The sequence below is a fragment of the Dasypus novemcinctus genome, chromosome 10 (genome assembly GCF_030445035.2).
Source record: "Dasypus novemcinctus isolate mDasNov1 chromosome 10, mDasNov1.1.hap2, whole genome shotgun sequence".
Classification (NCBI taxonomy): Eukaryota; Metazoa; Chordata; class Mammalia; order Cingulata; family Dasypodidae; genus Dasypus; species Dasypus novemcinctus.
The window spans coordinates 93,228,397-93,245,298 of record NC_080682.1 but is presented as its reverse complement, the minus strand read 5'-3'; the positions used below and the strand labels follow the sequence as shown (position 1 = coordinate 93,245,298).

Sequence of the window (16,902 nt, the reverse complement as noted above, 5' to 3'; positions counted from 1 at the left end):
AGGAGGCACCGGGAACCGAACCCAGGACCTCTCGTGGGAAGCGGGTATTCAAGCACTTGAGCCACATCCACTCCCATCTCATGTCCTTTTGTAATCCTTTCCCTACTCTGAAAACATTCTCATATTTAGATGGGAAAATATGGGGTCTAAAATATAGAAAACTCAGGAAAAAAGCATGGAGTCCATCTGGAAGTATTCAAAGGATATTAGTAGAGAAATGCCAACAAGACTATAAATTGGTTGTATTGTCATTCTGAGCTGAGCATTGGCCTATATTAAAAGAAACCAAAGGGAACTGAAAAGTCATCACATTCAACTGAACCTACCAACTAGCCACTGAGGCAGCTGTATAAAGATGTCAGCAGTTAAGTTTTCTTTATCACTTTCAGTATATCAGCCACACTTCCATATCATATACGTGAATTTATCTTCACACCAGCTTTATGAGGGAGTTAGGACTATTTCCTTTTTTAAAATATGAATAAATGGGGGCCCAAAGGGATGAGATAATTTGCTCAAATTGAACAACTAGTATGTGGCAGAACCAGCCTTCAAATCAAGTGAGCATAATCCTCAAATCATTTCTTGATGCATCTTTATATGTCAGGGGTCAACAGTCTATCCTGTGGACCAAATCTTTCATGCCATATATTTTTGCACGTAAAGTTTTATTGGAACACAACCATGCTCATTTCTTTATGTGTTGTCTGTGGCCACTTTCATGCTGTGATGGCAGAATGGAGTAGCTACAACATAGACCAAAGGGTATGAAAATCCTGAAATATTTATTATCTGTCCCTTTATAGGAAGTTTGCTTATCTCTACTCCATAATTGTTTTGTGCTACTTGAAAGATGAACCAGAGGTACAATAACAGGAGTAAATGAGAGTGACTTACAGATGAGGCTTTGGGGGTGAATATAGAGTGAAATAGACATTGGGAAGGAGATTACAAGGTATAATTAAATTGACCTATATCATAGATAAATTAAATTTAGCACTTTTCATATTCCACTATATAACTCAAGAAAAGGAGGTTCAGGATTGAGTAAGGGAGAGTGTGCCAGGTATCAGTTTTTTGCAGGATATATTATATGTAATGTGGTTGCTACCTGATATTAACAATCCTCACCCCAAGCCTCCCCTTTCTAATTTGAATTTAGGACACAAAAAAGATGGTCTGGCCTTTGGAAGGAGATGTTTTACTTTTGAAAAACAAATGGACCACAGTGACAGAAGCCTCTTTAATTAAAGGAAGGCCAAGCTAAGATAGAATGGTAATATAATTTTAAGTTAAATTGTATTTAAATTTAATTTTAAGGACAAGATGAATGGAACTGATGTAGTATGTGTTGGGGCTTCAGTACGCTGAGGTGAGAGGGCACAACCAAATCTGGACTGCATGCTTTGTGATCTGCTGAAGTTGCCCCTGTGGCAAATTATAAATGGGTTCTGCCTCTTACCCTGTCATTGCCAGAGAAGACAATTAAGCAAACGAGGTTGGAGCTATGGATAGAAATGGAGACATAAAATATTCAAAAGAGGGCTAAGGAAGGAAACATGAATGTGTGGTAAGGCAATTGGATTAAATAGGAAAGAGAGGTTTATTTAGGTATTGAATCATGAAGTTAAAAGGGGATGAAGTAGATGTTAAATAAGTACAAGGAGCTGAATATACATAAACTAACATGGTTGCATGCCACGTAGGGGTGTCCCCGCGTAGGGGAGCCCCACGTGCAAGGAGTGCGCCCAGTAAGGAGAGCCACCCAGCGGAAAAGAAAGTTCAGCCTGCCCAGGAATGGCGCCGCACACACGGAGAGCTGACACAACAGGATGACGCAACAAAAAGAAACACAGATTCCCATGCTGCTGACAACAACAGAAGTGGGCAAAGAAGAACATGCAGCAAATAGACACAGAATAGACGGGGGAAGGGGAGAGAAATAAATAAAATAAATAAATCTTAAAAAAAAAACAAACAAAAACCAAATGGGAGACAAACTAAGCTTCTTCAGCCTTCCTTTAAGTTATTGATCTGGTAATTCCCTATCATAAAGAATGATGCAGTGTCTGTATGTACCAATAACAATAAAATGGTTGAGAGGAGGGGGAGAAACTCATATAACTGATGAAATTATAGGAGGTAATATCGAGATAGTCATGTTGTAAAAATGTGATAACGGATTTTGTTGATAAACCTTCCCAAGGAAAAGCTTTATCTATCTGATTTAAATATTAGCATTTTCCCTTCTTTTCTCCAGTAGTCATGAACAGATAAACTATTCTGACAAAGTCAGTCAGTTTTGAAATTAGAGTACTTGTGATCATTTTTCTATGCCTCTTATTATTGTAGGACATTTGCACCTTGACCTGCTAACATTATCAAAGCCAAAATGAGTTACACAGATGAAACAATACAGAGTGTCAAAAGATGTAGCAAAATTACACAATATATTAAAAAACTACAGATAGCTGGAGTGTTAAAGGTTTTCTGTCCCTTTAGATAATCTGTGGCCATTAAAGTAGCCTGATGGGCTCTGAATTTTGATAAGGGACTATCAGGAATGAAATAAGACAGTAAATTGAATAGTCAGTGAATTAGCACGAGTCATACAGCATGTTAGAAAATTAGTTGATGGAAATGCAAAACAAAAGAAATTGGTATGTATTTGATCTGGCTAATGCTTTTTTTTATCATACCTATTGATGGATCCAGAAAGAACCATTTGTCTTCACATGGCTTGGAATGCAATATAACTTTATAACGTTATGTAAGGAGTACTTGGATTCTCCTGTGTTATATTATTATCTGGAAGGTAAAATTCCTGATAGACTTTCCTTTTCTGTGTTTCATTTATGAATGGTATTCTGATAGCACATTCATGAAATTAAGAACAAGAGATATATCAGAAAAGTTGGTAACATTGATAGCATTGCATGGACAGAATGGAAATTCGAAGTAATTTCAAGTATTACCTCAGACAGTAAAATACCCCTGAGTGCTATACATGAGCGGGACCAAAGATATACCTAGTGTGGTAGTGAAAAAAGTCATTCAGAAACCATATTTGCAAAACAAAGATCCTAACAGTTAATAGGTATATTTAGTTTTTGGAAACAATGCATTCCTATCTCATCCAGTGATTACTTCTAAATATCAAGTAACAAAGAAAGTTGCCCAATTCCAGGGGCTCTAGAGCAACAGGAATATTCCTTGTGCTACCATAGAATGTGCAGATGCCTCTGACCTTAGGACGGGAATAAATGCAGACTCCTTTGACTTATATGTTAAAGCACATCAGGAAATGATGATTGGAATTCAGCAGCCATGGGGTGGCAGCATAAAACAGCCTCTGAAGCTTTCTGAGCTGTAGATGGGCAAGTAAAGAGTCTTAGAAATAGGTATTTCTGGGCCTTCATGGTCACTGAATATTTGACCATGATCTGCCATTTATTTTATAAAGAGGCTGTTCTTTATTGGTGTGGACCAACCGTGAATATTCTAAGACAGGTCAGGGAACCAGTTGAAATGTAAATGGTATAGATAAACAAGTCAAAAGTAATATATTCAAAATGTTAGTGTCTGATCTAATGAAAAAAACTCCTACATTCTATGTTGCCCATAAATGATACTAAGAAATATGATGGTTGGTAATGAAGAAATTATGTTGACCAAGGTAATGAAGAAAAATTTATACTAAAGCTTATGTTAAAAAAGTAAATTAATTTATACAAATTGTAACTTTATAGTCATGAGTGTCAGTAGATATTGTGAGCTATAGTAATCTTTCTAACCATGGATATGAAAAAGTTAAAAGGAGGGATGTAAAAATCTGCCTTGGATAATGAACTGTGTATAATGCATATGACTATTGGTTAGGGCTATTATAAAACAATGAAGACAAGTGCATGGATATACTGACTCTTAGGCAATACTCATGAGTAACATCAGATAGGCTAAACTGGGCCCAAAATGATTGGATTATAAAAGGATAGATCATTTGGTGCTTTGGACAATTAAAAGACCTATTAAAGTCCATCCGAGACAAACTTAGGGAGAGAAATAGTGACAAAGCTAATCCCATGACTTCTTTCAGAAATATTAATGTGGCCTTAAAAGGGCAACCATTTAAATAATCCAGGTGAATAGAACTTCCTTATGTAATTGGTTAAAAATTCACAGTGACCTTGGAGAAAATTAAAAGTGTATGAAACAATGACCCATGCGCCATTCATGACATGAAATAAGTCTGAGCCATAGGAGCTCTTTAGGGAAAAGCCCAACATTTTGTAGCAAGTGGACTTTATACTCTCATTACTATACAAAGCCTTTACACATATTTATTGTTTTTTTATGATGGCTAGAAAAGGTGTAAAACAATGGGAAATGGTTATCTAAGAGAATTTCTTGCTAAGATAAAGAACCTAGAACCAAGGAGAAGGGATTGAGTTGCAGAGGGCAGCAGAATGCTGCAATGCTGCTGAGTGAGGCATGAGTAGGAGACAGATAATTACCTCTCCACTCATTTTGAAATCTCTTAGTCATAAAACTCATTTGCTTTTAATACTTCCCCTTTTTGGTCTAGGTCTTTCTCCAAATGTATCATTAATTGGTGGTTGGTATTAATCCTTTGGTGCCAGGGAGGCTCATCCCCAGGAGTCATATCCAGAGTTGGCGTCAAAGGCAGTGAATTTATATGTTGGGTTGGCTTAGAGAGAGACCACATTTGAAGGCCCTCAGGAGGTAACTCTTAGGCAATATACATTACCAGGCCAAGTTTGAATTTCACAAAAACAAGATTATAAGTACAGGCATCAATAACAAGGGCCTGTTGCATTGTTCCATCCTCTTTTGCTAGGCACTGCCCATGTACTCCAGAAATTCTCACCACTCTGTGAGAGAGTGTAGGAGGACTCTTCAGGATGGAATTCAATATTCCATCAAGTATTCTGTGGGACTCCACCCACCGAGCTAACATCCCATGACCACATGAGTGCACACTTCATTGAGGCTTGTTCCAGGCACATTCCCTCACACATCCCCCACCACCAACACTCTGGACCAGTGATCCTACAACAGCTGCAACCATTCTGTAGCCCTAAAGCTCCCCCAAAACAAAGCCAACAAAAAATAACAACAATAAAATAAAAAATATATATATTTTTTGCATTGTACATTTCATCACCGTAAGATCTGTTATATTTTATATACAACAGTAATTTCTTCTATGTGTTCCCCTGGTATCTTGTTTTTCACTTTATTTTCCAGGAAGCTTTAGGTTATGGCAAGGTCACATAGAAAATACAGAGGATTCCCATTCACCCCACCCCTGAACATCCGCCCCCATTCTGCATGAGTATGGTACATTTGTTAACCTAAGGAGAAAAGAGAAAAAAAGGAGAAAATGAAAAAAAGAAAGCAACAACTAAAAACAAAACAAAACAGAAACGAAAAGGGCTTCCTTCTCAGGCCACAAACAACGCTACAGGCTGCCAGTGCTCACCATTCAATCGCCTTGCAAGTCTGCCTTCCCTAGGTAAGGTAACCGGGTATAGAGAAAAGAATAAGAAATTAAAAAATAATAATCATAACAAAATAACTAACCACATAACCTAAAAGAAAAACTCTCAGTTTAAGTTCCCTGTCCCAAGGCTGGATGTCCTCTAACTCACGTGGTGCCTCTCCCTACCCCCCTTATCTCTTAGGCCAGTCAAGGCTTTTTTTTTTTTTTTTTTTTTTTTTTACGAGGTTAGTGAACTTGGGACCTTGTATAAGTGAAGCAGGAATTTGACCACTGAACTCCTCTCCTCCAGTGGGGTTGGGCTTCTGAATGCTTCTTAAGGCTTGTCATCTGTGTCTGCCCACCATCTTACCTCAGGCCAGTTAGACTTCTAAAGTTTTGGTTTTTGCCTCTCCAGGCTGGGGGTGCTGTTAGGTGCCTGTCACCCTGCCCCCTCAATGACCCATTTCCTTTTTCTCCCAGGGCAGGTGTGTGCTGCAGCCCTGCTTTGTTCTGCCATCCCATCTCCCAGGACCTGTTCCGGGCTGTGTGGTGTCATTTGTTTTATTTTGTTTTTGGTCCACCAGCCCTATCTTCCCCTGCTCCCCTCTATTCTCCTAGCTGGCTGGGTGCCAGACCCCCACACCTACTTGCCCTGCAGCTGCCCCATCTCAAAAGCCTGCTGGGTACTGGGACACTTCCCTGGGGTGGGGGACTTAACTCACTCTAGGAGCCTGAGCGCTGGCCGTCCAGCCAGGTCACTTCCCTGGTTCTCTTGCCTCTGAGCTAGCTTGAATATCCTATGTCCCATGGGTTCCCTTTCCACCATGGCCAACTGGGGCTCCCCTCTGTAGCTACCCTCTCCAAACGCCACTGTAGTCCCTTGGCTTCCCTTCTGCCAGGTAAATCTGTCTACCTTCCCGCAATTTCTGGAGGGGGATTGCAGCCTGCCTGTTCATTATTCCACCATTTTGGAGCTCTCTCCTCTCTTAGCCTTAAATTTATCTCCTGGGGACAAACTGCTTTGTATTTATGGATGATAATAGCCACATGAATGAAACTTCAATGAATATTTTGAAATCACTGCATATTGTTGGTAAATTGTACCAGAAAAATGGTTATACATTGAGTTACTGCTTTTTGATGTTTTTCAAAAGGGAAAATGTAAAACTTAAAAAAAAAAATCGCCCTGCACTCTATTGGGTAGAAATGTCAAATGCTGGATAATTGGATATAATGCCAATAGGATTATTTACTGTGTGGGGACTTTCACCTAAATCTACTAACAAGACGGCACAGGTTAGTAACATGGTGAGGGTTATGTACTATTCTGCTATTGACCTGTGTGAAAGGGAAACATGTGACCCCAGCTTCCTTTTAAATGTAAGTCTGACATCTTTTTTTAAATTCTGATTATTTTTATTATGAAATTCATCTCCATTCCTGAGATGCTAGATTCTCTATAGCCTATTACCATGCTATATGTTTATTATCTACATCACTGAATATACTTCTCAGGATTGCTTTGCTAAATCAGGAACTGATTATGTCAGAGGAATACTATGTACTATCTTATAATTAAAATGTGTCATCATATATGACAGCACAACTATGATGAAAATGAAAGCCACTGAATGTACACTTGAAATGGATTGTACAAAGCATAAGGTTGTATAATATAGGGAATCCAGTGATGGGAGATGTACTGGTGGTTAATAGAACAAACATGAGAACATTCTCTTAATACAGGGTTTTAATAATTGGGTGGGATGGGGAAAAAATACACAGTAATATTTTGACAATGCTACTTCATAGTTTGTAACAAATGTTTTACAACAATGCAAGGTGTTGTGATGGAGTGAAGTATGGGAGCCCTGTACAATGATATGCATGTTTGTTTTGTAAGTTCATAACTTTTACTATATACTTATAGTTTATGTATGTTCATGTATGAATGATATACTTCAATTAAATTTTATTAAAAATATGTGTCATCATGTAAATATTTCTAACACATGTGCTATTTCCACTTAATTGCACCTTCTAGATAGAACAGGAATATTTGAACTAAATGATTAAAAATATCATATAATTGCATCTATAATAGAACTTGGAACTAAATCATTAGAGTGCTAATGAATAATTAGAATCTCATACTAATTTTTGTACTGGTACACATGGGGTTTTATTAATGTCAGTGGACAGCTCCTATTAAACAGCAGATAAGAACTGAAAATCCAGGATACATTGTAGTGGAAGGAGGGTAGCCTAGTTGCAGTGAGGAAGCCTAGTTACAATTCAACTCATTTCTCCTTTACATAAAATATTCATTCTTTAAGCTACTTGTTGCCCATGCCAGGAACCACAAAAATGTGATAAAAACTTATTATATCTAATCAATTTTGTAGAAGTTGTTCCAATTCATCCACCTATATTTAGAGAAAATTAAAAATCCATATAGTAATTATATTCAATAATTTATGCATAAATCATGTTAATCCATTAATTTGCTTGCTTATTCACAAATTTTTATTGCACACCAATATAGCAAGCATGGTGCAGGTGGTGTGCTATGGAAAGAATCTTATGGAGATTCCAGACTTGAAAGGAGAAAAACAAATGTAAAAAGTAAGTGTTAAATTTACACGTGTGATACAAGTTATGCAGGATCATGGTAGTTTATTTTTGTCTACTCTGTTAGGTTACCTGAAGGAGGATCCTTTAAAACAGGGGTTCTCAACAAGGGGTCCATGAGCTTGAACTGAAATTCAAAAAAAACTTTATTCTTGTGGGGACATGTTGGTGCAGGTGTGATATAGTTATTAAATAATACACAGTATAGTGTGGACTTAGTAAAGGGTCCATAGTTTTTACCTGACTGGCAAAGGGGTCCATGGAAAAAAACAGGTTAAGAACCCCTGCTTTAATGGAAGATAATGGAGGACGAGCAGGACTTGACCAATTAAGTGAAAATCATTCAGGACACAGAAAACCAAGTGTGACACGAGAAGGAGCTTGGCCTTCATGAAGAACTGAAAGAGGAACAGCAGTAGTAGAGTTTGCTAAGTAGTTTAACATAGACCAGAGTTCTATATGGGATCTCTTCACACAGGGTCAGTTAGACATTGGTAATAAAGTTTTGATAGTAAAATTAATGGATGCCCAATATTTGTGTGTGTGTGGTATTCTGTATAGTTTTGCCTTGCTTGACTTAACTTTCTAAAATAGAATCACTCTATCAGGAAATATAATTTTTCCTTATCTTTCTGAATAGTAAATATTATTGTTCTTTGCTGTTTTTCTTTTTTATGTTGTATTCTCTTGTGTTAAAATTGCAGCAGCCTCTTTCATCTCATTATGAAATGTAATTAAAACTTAATTGTAATTAGAATTTCATTTCATTTCATTCCTGTTTGCAAAACAGATTTATAAGAAATATATGTCCTGAGACAACAGGTTGGTCTCCCTTAGGCTTGGTGTTAATCCACCCATTTTTAGTGACCTTCATATTATTTATGAAGCAAGGTCTAGGTCAGGGATTGGCAAACAATGGACAGGACTGCCATCTGTTTCTATATGCCCTTCCATCTAAGAATGCTTTTACATTTTTTATAAGTAGCAAAGCAAAACAAATCAAAACAAAGGCATAGACAGTAAAATATTTACTATCTGGACTTTCATGGTAAAGTTTGTTGAACCCCAGTTTATGTTGGTGAGAATCGGTAGCTGGTGTGGGATCCTTCAGCAAGTGTGCAGGTGATTTTTACCTGATCACTTTTAAGAAAAATTATTGAAGTGTATCATTCACACATGAACATACATAAACAATAAGTATATAGTAAAAGTTGTGAACTTAAAAAGCAAACATGCATATCATCATACTGGGCTCCCATACATTACCCACCACCACCAACACCCTGTATTGTTGTGAAACATTTGATACAAACTATGAAATAGCATCATCAAAGTATTATTACTGCCTATAGCCTATATCTTTCATTTGGTGTATTTTTACCCCCAATCTCTTAGAATTGATATACTATCTTCTTTGCAATTACTGTAAAAATTTTACAGTATTATTTTAACTATAGTCCATAAGTTATATTAGTTGTAATTGTCCCATGTATCATCATATCCTTAACATTTCACAAAGGAAGGACATTCTTATTTTATACTCTTAACCACAATCTTCATCCAGCACTGAAATAACATATTATTCATACCCTAGATTATTCTCTAGTTTCCTTTTATGTGACATTTACATCCACAGACTACTGCTTTCAAGCACAATCTCATTTATAAATAAACAGGGTTAGTTATAATCACTATAATGTGTTACCATCAACTCTATTCATTTCCACACTTTTACAATAATTCTGAATAAAAATTCTACATACATTGAGCTTCATTCCCTGTTCTCAACCCACATTCTATTTCCTAGAATACTATATTCCAGTGTTTACCTCCATGAGTTTACTCATCATACTTAGTTCATATTAGTGAGATCATACAATACTTGTCCTTTTGTGTCTGGCTTATTTCACTCAACATAATATCCTCTAGGTTCATCCATGTTGCCATATGCATCCTGATTTCTTACAGTTGAATAGTATTCCATTGTACGTATATACCCCATTTTGCTTAACCATTTATTGTTTGATGGACTCTTGAGCTATTTCCCTATTTTAGCAATTGTGAATAATGCTGCTATGAATATCGGGGTGCAAATGTCAGTTCTCGTCTTTTTCAGTTCTTCTGAATATATTCCTAGAAATGGGATTGCTGGATCATACAGCAGTTCTTAGTCAGCTTCCTGAGGTACTGCCAAACTGTCTTCTGTAGGAGCAGCACCATTCCATATTCCTAGAAACAGTGAAGGAGTGGTCCTCTTTTTCCACATCCTCTACAGCAATATAGTTTTCTGGTTTTTTTAATGATGTCCATTCTGTAAGGTCTGAAATGGTGTTTCAATGTGGTTTAATCTGCATTTCCCTAATACATATCCTTTTGGCCATCTGTATTTCCTCTTGGGAGAAATGTCTATTCAAGTCTTTTGCCCATTTTTTAATTGGAATGTTTTGTTTTAATTGTTGAGTTGTATGAGCTCTTATTATAACATGGATATCAAACTCTTGTCAGATATGTAGTTTCCAAATATTTTCTCCCATTGAGTTGGCTGAATTTTTTGTTTTTTTAGATTGAGTCTGGGACCTCGCAAGTGGAAAGCTGGCTCTCCACCACTGAGCCACAGTGGATCCCCTGAGTTTTCTTTTGTTTGTTTGCTTGCTTGTTTTTGTTCATAGGAAGCACCAGGAACCAAAGTTGGGACCTCCCATTAGGGAAGCAGGCTCTCAACCGCTTAGGCCACATCCACTCCCAGTAGACTGCATTTTACCTTTTTTGACAAAGACTTTTTTTATTTTTTGGTAACAAAGTCTTTTGAAGACCAAAAAGTGTTTAATTTTGAGGAGGTCTCATTTATCTATTTTTTCTTTCATTGCTTGTGCTTTGGATGTAAGGTTTAAGAAACTACTGCCTATCACAAGATCTTGAAGATGTCTCCCTACATTTTCTTCTAGAAGTGCTATGGTTGTACTTTTATATTTGGGTCCTTGATCCATTTTGAGTTAATTTTTGTATAAGGTGTGAGATAGGGATCCTCTTTCTGTTGGATATGGCTATCCAGGTCTCCCAGCACCATTTGTTGAATAGACATTTCTGGCCCAGCTTGCTAGGCTTGACAACCATGTCAAAAATCACTTGACTCTGTATGTGAGGGTCTAATTCTGAGTTCTCTATTCAATTCCATTCATGAATATGTCTATATTTATGCCAGTACCATGCTATTTTTACCACTGTAGCTAAGTAATTGGCTTCAAAGTTAGGAAGTAAGTGTCTTTGAACTTAATTCTTCATGTTAAAGATATTTTTGGCTATTCAGAGCTGCTTACCCTTCCAAATAAGTTTGATAATTGGCTTTTCTCTTTCTGCAATAACTTGGGATTTTTATTGGGATTACATTGAATCTTTAAGTCAGTTTGACTAGAATTGACATCCTAACTATATTCAGTCTTCCAAATCATGAACACAGAATGTCCTTCCTTTTATTTAGGTCTTTGTTTTCTTTTAGCGATGTTTTGTAGGTTTTGGAATACAGGTCCTTTTTGTTGTTAATTAAGGTTATTCTTTATAAATGAATTTATAAATGAATTTTTTGATTTTTTGATTCATTTTATAAATGAATTTTTTGTATAACTTCCTCCTCAGATTGCTCATCAGTAGTGTATAGAGATGCTACTGAAGTTTTTGTATTAAACTTGTATTCTGCCACTTTACTTAACTTGTCTGTTAGTACTGGTAGCTTTGTTGTGGATTATTTTGAGATTTTCTAGATATAGAATTATATTATAAGCAAATAGCAACAGTTTTACTTCTTCCTTTCCTATTTGGGTGCCTTTTATTTCTTTATTTTACCTAATTGATCTAGCTAGAATCTCTAGCACAATATTGAATAACAGAGGTGACAGTGGGCATTCTTTCTTTTGTTCCTGATATCAGAAGAAAAATGTTCACTCTTTCACCATTGAGTAACAATACTAGCTGTAAGTTTTGCATATACACACTTTACCATGTTGAGAAAGCTTACTTCTATTACTGTCTTTTGGAGTGTTTTTAATCAAGAAAGGATCCCCTATATTTTTCATGTAGCATTTATGTAATAGAAGTATCTTTTTAAAAAATATAAAAGCACATATGCACACACACATATATAAAAGAAAGGATGTTGTATTTTGTCAAATGCCTTTTCTCCATCAATAAAGAAGGTAGTGTGATTTTTCTTTTGTTTATTAATGTGGTTTAGATTTTCTTAGGTTGAATCACCCTTGCACCTAGGATAAAAGCCACTTGATCATGGTGTATAATTCTCTTAATGTGCTTTTGGATTTGGTATGCAAGTATTTTGTTGAGGAGTTTTGCATCTATATCCATTAGTGATATTGGTCAGTAAATTTCCTCTCTCCTATTATCTTTCCCTTGTTTGGGTATTTGTGTGATGTTGGCTTCATAGAATTGAATTTGGTAGCATTCCTTCCTGTTCAACTTTTTTGGAAGAGCTTGAGCAAGATTGATATTAGATTGTATTTGAATGATTGGCAGAATTCACTTGTGAAGCCAAATGTTCCTGGGCTTTTCACTTTTGGAAGGTTTTTGATGACTATTTCAATTTCTTTACTTGTGATTAGTTTGTTGAGGTCTTCTGTTTCTTCTAAGGTAAGTGTCAGTTGTTCATGTGTTCCTAGGAATTTGTCCATTTCTCTAGGTGGTCTAATTGTTGCTGTACAATTGTTCATAGTATCCTCTTATGATCTCTTTTATTTCTGTGGGGTCAATTGCAATGTCACCCTTCTCATTTCTGATTTTATTTATTTGCATCTTCTCTCCTTTTTCTTTGTCAGTCTAATTAACGGATTGTAAATATTGTTGATCTCAAAGAATCAGCTTTCGGTTTTGATGATTCTCCTTACTGCTTTTTTGTTCTCAGTGTCATTTATTTCTGCTCTGATATGTTTCCTTTCTTTCACTTGGCTTGGTTTGGGATTAGTCTGCTGTTCTTTTTCCCATTCCTCCAAGGATGTAGTTAGGTCTTCAATTTTAGCTTTTTCTTCCTTTTTAATGTAAGTGTTAAGGGCTATAAATTTCCCTCTCTGCTCTGCCTTTGCCATATTCCACAGGTTTTTATATGCTGTGTTTTCATTTCCATTCATGTCAAGATATTTGGAGAATTCTCTAGGAATTTCTTCTTAGACCCACTGATTATGTAAGTGTGGTGTCTAATTTCCATCTATTTGCGATTCCCCCCCCCCCTTTTTTTTTTCTGTTATTGATTTCCAGGTTCATTCTATTATGATCAGAAAAAGTATTTTGTATAATTTAATCTTTTCACATTTATTGAGACCTGTCTTATGACCTTTCATCTGGTTATCCTGAAGAAGGTTCCATGAGTACTTGAAAAGAAGCTATATCCTGCTATTTTGGGGTGCAATGGTCTATAAATGTCTGTTAGGTGTGGTTCATTTATTATATTATTCAAATTCTCTGTTTCTTTATCATCTGTCAAGTTATTCTCTACAATGCTGAGAGTGGCATATTGAAGTCTCCAATCATTATTGTAGAGACATCTATTTCTCCTTTCAGTTGAAAGTATGCACCTCATGTATCTTGGGGGACCCAGGTTAGGTGCATAAATAATTAGTATTTCTTCTTGGTAATCGCCCCTTTATTGATATATAATCACCTTCATCTCTTATAAGAGATTTGCGTTTAAAATAAATTTTGTCCAATATTAGTGTTGCTACTCTAGATCTTGTTTGATTACTGTTTGCATGGAGTATTATTTCTCAGCCTTTCATTTTCAACCTGATTGTGTCCTTATGTCTGAGGTTTGTCTCTTGTAGACAGCAACAGATGGTTCATATTTTTTATACATTCTATCAGTCTTTGTCTTTTGATTGCATAATTCAGTCTATTAACGTTCAGTATTATTACCCTAAAGGCATAACTTACTTTGCCCAATATATGGTCACTTCTAATCCTCCCTATTTGAGCATTGAGCATAACTGTGGAAGTTCCTTTTTGGTGGAGTTGTCCCACCATTCAGCATGTTGTCTTTCCCGTACAGATTTATCATATCTTTAGTGTCTGTGTATGCAGAGTTGATGATGATTTACAAATCTGAATTTTGCCTTTTCTGTTGATCCCCAAGCTGATTCTGTGGAGGTAAATAAATAACTGAACTATGACCTGAAGTTTTCCTTCCTAACTTAAACTAGGAAAAGAGGTTTCTTCACTGTCAGCAAAGTCCTTGTGTATCTTTTGAAAATGCTGGACAGAGGGGAATTATGATCATTTCAAATAAGAGTTTTTGTTTATGTTTTTTTCCCAAAAAAAACTCTTATTTGCTTCCCTCTCTCTTCATTACAGTCTGAAGGAAATTATTGTAACTCTCCAGGTTTTGCTCCTGGGGGCTGTTTTGTTTTGGCTCTTGACTTCTTCAAACAGTACCTTTAATAGAAGAGAGTGGAACTATGTGGAAGCTCTGAGCTTTCTTTTTCTTTCTTCTCTTATTCACTGTTCAGTTTCAGTTTTGATGACATTTTTGATTTGGACTAGAAATGATTTTCCTTGTAAACACAATTATGAATACCATCTGTCCAAGGAACCTCCCCCTTTTCCAGAACCTTTTGATGATTCATTTTCTTTTTCTTTTTTGGAAAGTTGGTGGCTTTTAGGGGCCCCAAAGTAGACTGGAAGAGGACTCTATCTAAAGGCACTTACTCTATCCTTGTGAATGCAATGATTCAGACATTTGTCATTGACAAATTTCCAAGTATATTTCACAAGTGTATACTTTCTGGAATACCCATCTTTTGGACCCAGTGAGAAATAATGTAAAGATAAATTGAAATCCCTTACATCAATCTAAAGATACTGGGTCCAGACCTAATACCATGCACAGGTAAAGTTAGGAAACCTGATGATACCAGTCAACTAAAGTGCCCTGTTTAAAAAAAAAACAAAAACAAAAAACAACCAGTCAAACAAACAAAAAAACATACAAAAAAAACCAAGCTTTAGTAGGGAAACAGCTTCTAAGACCTTTATACACTGTTGAAAGTGGGTTACCTTGAAGAGTTTCCATATGAACATGCTGTAGTCAATCATTTAAAATTGTAAAACACATTTGTACAGCCAGACCAAGAACAAAAGTAAATGAAGGAAATGTAAACTAGGTTACTTACACTATTTTATAAATTTTTGTGAAGTTAGCAAAGTTTCTTTGAGGTTTAAGGAAAAGGGCAAAAAAAAACTGAGGATACTTCAATATGTCTCAGCTGAGAATTACACCTTAATAACACAATCAATTAAATCCTCAGAAGTTGCTGTGTAACAGAACTATTCCACAGTTGTCCTTCGTTTACTGCATCAAAGCCTTGCCCCTCTTTTAACCTGCCTCAATAAGAAGCAGGAACTAGTCATCAAACTAGTGGCAAAATTCCTCCAGTAGGTTCATGTGCCTAATAAGCTCAGATGCTTTAATTATCAGCATTCACATTGACAGCTGCTTAGACTCTCTCAGTCCAAATTTCACAGGACTTTATACCTGATTGTCATCCTAATCAGATTCTGTATTAAACATAGTTCACTGCCAATCCTTTCTGGATCATAATTTTATACCCAGCGGCTTTCAAGGAGCCTGAATATTAGATAGTACTTTTGAGTATAGAATAAAAATTATTAGTCCTCAGGCAGTCTGCAAGAATCATTTAATCTACTTTTTTGGGAGGTGGGGTAAAAAAAAAAAACTTATCATGCATTTTAAAATGATTCATTAGGAAGGTTTGGGACTTCTATGGGGCCACGTGAAACCAGAAATGAGGGAGTAGATGTGGCTCCAGCAATTGGGCACCTGCTTCTCACATGGGAGTTCCTGGTTCAGTTCCCAGTGACTCCTAAAAAAAAAAAAAAAAGCAACAAGGAAAACAAATGAAAAAACCAACTCAGGCAAGCCAGTGTGGTTCAGTGGTTGAGTGCCAGCTGCCAGTTTCCCACATACAATGTACTGGTTTCAATCTCCATCCACTGTACTGAAAAAAGAAAAAAAAAAAAAAGACATGAAGGGGAAGTTTGAATTCATAGGAACCAATTTGGGGCCTATAAAAAGCCAACCAAACAAAAAACTACAAGAAACTGTGTAAGTTTTGGGAAAAGTGTCATGGGAGCCAACCTAGCGTAGACCCCAGAGAGCCTTAAGGCACTACTGTTTTCCAGCGACCCTAAGGGGCCACCTCCCACTGGCCCCAGCCCCTCCTCTTAACCCTCTGACTGCCCCTGCCCCATCTGCCTCCTCTGGAGGGACTCCTTTGTAGTTCTGGGTTTGGTGAATGAATCCTGACCACACCTGTATTCTGGGCTGTCTGCACTCTTCTACATGACTTCATAGCTGGGATCAAGGTGTGGGAGGAAGTTTGGGGGAGCAGAGGATGGGAACGTCTGGGAGGAAAGTACTGAGGAAACAGGTGACTTCCTTTCTGGGTTTGAAGCTGCTCTAAAGGGAACAAAGAGCCAGCTTGTAGGCTTCGTACTGGAACTGCATATGGAGGGCAGCCTCCAGTCTGGGGGAGGGATAGCCTTGAAAGAAGGAAAGTTTGAAAAAGTAAAGGGCCTTGCTTGTTTTCTGGAGGGATCACCATTTGTCTAATCTGAGTGCCCCCCATCTTTTGGAATTTTCCCCTGGGCAAGGGGAGCAAGGATCCTCCTCTTTCAGAAGTGAGCTGAGGGCCGTTCCCATTCCCTTCCCAGAGAAGCCTGAGAGATGGAAGATGGTACTTAGAGCCATCACT

At 36.9% G+C, this 16,902-nt stretch overlaps 1 protein-coding gene across 1 annotated transcript in view; it reads left to right on the top strand.

The window, feature by feature from the left end:
• Positions 1-16,902, top strand: part of LOC101412266 (tripartite motif-containing protein 5) — a 57,127-nt gene that overhangs the window by 12,183 nt on the left and 28,042 nt on the right. The window lies entirely within an intron of this gene.